At 43.0% G+C, this 4,139-nt stretch overlaps 1 non-coding gene across 1 annotated transcript; it reads right to left on the bottom strand.

Moving 5' to 3' along the window:
* Window positions 1-213: 213 nt before the first annotated feature.
* trnav-uac (transfer RNA valine (anticodon UAC)) lies at window positions 214-286 on the bottom strand. Its single transcript has one exon. It is a non-coding gene; the product is annotated as a tRNA-Val (tRNA).
* Between the last annotated feature and the right edge of the window lie 3,853 nt (window positions 287-4,139).

Below are 4,139 nucleotides of genomic sequence, written 5' to 3'. Positions count from 1 at the left end.
AACAGAGACATTTTATCCTAAGCAAGTTCACAATGTGACTCCAGTGGGACTTGAACCCACCACCTTTGAATTATTTCATCTATGCCTAAAAGTCCAATGCACTATCCATTACTCCATGGAGCCACAACGAGTCGTTTGATTACACTGAGCTTATGATGAAGATTTCCTTTGACTATACATTCATACACTGACTTCAGCAGCAAGAAGGAAACTTGGTTCCACTGGGGATTGAACCCAGGACCTTCTGCGTGTAAAGCAGACGTGATGACCACTACACTATGGAACCACAATACACCTTTATCTAACAGTTTTGTGATGTGCATCGTAACCGTTGGGCTACTGGAGCGCTAGCTGTTGTCAGGTATACTAAACTTTCTAATACCACACAGAATGTACTTTAACACCTGATCACAGTCCCACTGTCCTATGATTAGACAGCACTAGAGTTATTCATTATTATTTCACATTTTGTCAGAACTTCCCAGCAGCTCAACAATAACTCCTTATGATATAATTAGTTCAATTAATGCGACTTGGGCCCAGCATAAAACTGTGTGGTATCTTGAGGTGCTGATGTGAAGAAGTGATCACCGCTGACACGTCTTTACTTGCAATCAAAAAGAAGTTTATTTACAAGAAAGAAACAGTGTCAAAAAGTGCCGAATCCTGGAGCATCTCTGCCAATGTGAGATCTCTCTCCTTCTGTCTCACAAACCCCTCTATTTATCCGTCTCAACCCTCCTTTGGGAGTTGTCCTTCTTTCAATAGAGTAGCCTTTACCCAGAGGTTGACCACATCTGGTCTCAGGCCTCTGGTATTTGACCTCTAACCTTTGGGCCAGCAAAGACCCCCACATCCTGGGTCTCCCTTATCATGGTTAACAGAAAACTGATGTGTGAAGAGTCTTACCCCTTAATACACATTCCTTAACTTCAACTTATAATGGATGGCTCAAGGAAACCTTCCAACAACATCTTAGTTGGCACCCTTCTTGAACTTTAGAGTAAGACATACATAAAGGAAGAGCATACAACCATTTAGACTATTAAGATAAAGGAGAATTGAGGTGGGTAATACACTACAACTGATGGATGGATTAACCTGTTAAAAATGATTAGAGCTTTTGCTCATTGTGAAACGATGAGCTTGCGACCCTCTGTAGCTGCATCACAGTCCACGTCTCCTGACAGCCTGCGATCGGTTACACAAACATTTCACAGCGACATCACGGCCTGCAGCCGCCAAGAGGAAATATTTAAACAAGACTTTTTAAAACCTTCACAGGCCTTTTTTGTGGAAAGTGAATTCAGTGCTTTTTAAGACCTTTCCTGACCCGCAGAAACTCTGCTGCAGGCTGTAAACATCACACCACCTCCTGCTCGGCTCTGACGTGGATATAACCTGCTTCAGATTACACTCCAACGATCAACTACAGACGCTGTGAATCTGTTCTTACCGCTGCAGTCGAGTCATGAGGATGAACAAACTCTTATCTCTGCTTTCTGTTGCACTGACAGACACCTCCTTAAGACAACATGCTCACACACACCCACACACTGTTTTAGGGTTTTGATCCAGATTAAACAGTTAGTTTTTACAGCTGCCAATAAAAAGCCCGTCTTTGTGTCTGTGAGTAAGATTAATAAGTTAATATTTTATGAGCTGGTTATAAAGGAATTTGCACAATGATCTCAGAGCAGGATGTGAAGACACACCTCTGTGATACTGTGAATCATTTGAATGGTCGGTGGAACTTGGCTTTAGCATCCAAAGCTAATCAGATAATATCGTCAATGATCATCCCGTGTATTGATCAGCTAACCGTCAGGGGGATCGCTGTAGTTTTGACGGTTTAGGACCTAAAGGTACTGAAGGTCACTAAACTCTGCTGTGCCCAGAGACAACAGGTAACCCTTAACTACAGGTGACAGTTGATTAGTGGGAAGCTGGTGAGGGATCATAACACCTTCATTTGGTTCATCTGCATCCTGTCGTGACCAAAAATGATCAATACCAGGGGGAAACTGAGCTTTCCAAATAAAAGGTACAACTTTAATTGTATTTAAATTTTCCCACATAATTATATTCGAAGGTTCGGGACCAAAAACTGACCTGAAAGAATGAAGAGTGTGTCACACTTTTAGGTGACTTTTTGCAGGTGTTTGTAGAAGTGTTAAAGTTGTTGTGTAGGTTGTTGCGTCTCTTTTCCACTGACTCCTCAGTGCAGCTCGATCCTTCCTGCCTCCGAACTGACGCCAGGACGGCAGAGTCACACAGGAAGGACTGAACATCACCTTCTCACACTAGACGCTGCGCTGGCCCTGAACTTTCTCTCTAACACACTTTCAGAAGTTTATTTAGGAGGGTTGGGCTTCCAGTTTTTGACTTGTCACTCTCCCTGCAGGAGGGAGGAGTCGAAGGTCATCAGGTAAACTCAGCTCACCTGGTCTGTTTCTCTCCTGAGCATTTGTTGTTTCTGTCTTGCACCTTCCGTCAGACAGTCCTACACTGTCTTAACTTTGATTTATCGGTTTTTATTCTCCTCAGGCTCGTGATAAATGTCCCGTCAGACACAGCTGATTAAATGAAGGTTTTCCTCTGCACCTTCAGCAGCTGTTTGAGTCTCTGCTCCTGTGATCTCATTGGTCCACAGGAGAGAAACTTCCAGCTGATTGTGGTTGAAGCCGAGGAAATCAGATTCCTGAATCCTCATCAAAGCGCTGAGAGAGAAGCTCGTCTTCATGGGGACGAGCTTTGTTTCCTCGTCCTTCTCTTTGAGGTTTAGAGGAAGAGAAGAAGAGGAGGGAGTCGAGCTCTCGGGGTAATTCAAGAGACTCGCTCTGAACAGGAGGAAATAACGTCTGGAAGTAATTAGTACAAGAAAATCCCAGTGAGATGACTTGCGTGTGTCTAATATCGGGCAAATATGCTTCCTATTTTTCTGTCTTTGTGCTTTATACAATGTTGATTAGCATCTGATGGTCCACTGAACAGTTTCCACCAGGCAGAAAAAACATCTTCACTGAATCTCTGTCGAGGCCCTGGAAGATTCAAACCAGTGGAAACGTCTGAGTCGAAACATTTCAACCTGATTTCAACTTTCCAAAGAAGTTTAAATAAGTAGAAACAGAGATTATTAATAGCTCAGCATATTTTAGATTATTGAAGCCTGCAGGGAAAAAAAAAACTCAGTGGCCAAAACTATATGGACACCACCCTGTTATTTTCAGGTCGTCAGACACGACCTCTTCAGAGTTGGTAAAAACATTCACTTGGAGTCAAGGATGAACTGATTGGATTTTTGTGGCTAAAGGTCAAAGTGCAAAGGTCAAGGTCAGTGTGACCTCACAAACAATAAACAGGGATGTAGGAACTAGTCTGAGTGGAGGAAGGATACGACCACGAGGAGGTGATTCGACAAATAAAAAGAGAGTGAGGGAAGGATGGAGGTGAGATTTTAAAAAGAGAAAACCAGGATAAATTTGCAGCTCTACAGAACTGTCTCAAACTAACAGTTAAACATTAAATGAAACTGTAAGAATTCATGTCGAGATCAATAAATTCTTCCAAAGTGATGAAAACTTCAGCTGGACTCGATCAGCATAAACAAGAATAAAACCCCTTCAGGCCTCGTCACGTCAGCTGATTCCAAACCTTTGCATCATCTTATTTTCTCTGCAGGTCAGAAGTTTAGCGCTCGTGTCTCTTTCTTGTCCGTCTTCATTTCGTCACACGCTCCAGCTGACGAAGCTCGTCCATGTTTCTGGGTCACCTCGCTGCCTCCGACATGTTTCCGTGGGAACAGACCTAAATGTCAGTAGCCGTGGTTACAAGTTTGTGTTTTATTCCGAGCGAAGATTTGGGGTCAGCTGTTTACATGGATGTGATCTAATACAGTCTGGTGTCTGTCGTCCGGGTTCATTCCTTCGTACATGAACCTGCTTCTTCTGTTCCGTCCGTCTGCACCTGAACTTTCATTTAGTTCTCTTTAAATAAATCTGCTGTTCTTCAGTCGCTTCATCCGTCCACTGACTGCTGCGTCTCCAGACCAGCGTCCTGTTGCACAATTCATTTAATACTAATATGAATTATTGTTTCATCCAGCTGGAAGTGGAACTGATATAAATGAATGCACTTAA

This window comes from Seriola lalandi, unplaced genomic scaffold (assembly GCF_002814215.2).
Source record: "Seriola lalandi dorsalis isolate HSWRI2012SDOR001 ecotype SW California unplaced genomic scaffold, Sedor1 jcf7180002054985, whole genome shotgun sequence".
NCBI classification, from domain to species: domain Eukaryota; kingdom Metazoa; phylum Chordata; class Actinopteri; order Carangiformes; family Carangidae; genus Seriola; species Seriola lalandi.
This window is presented reverse-complemented; position numbering and strand designations above follow the sequence as displayed.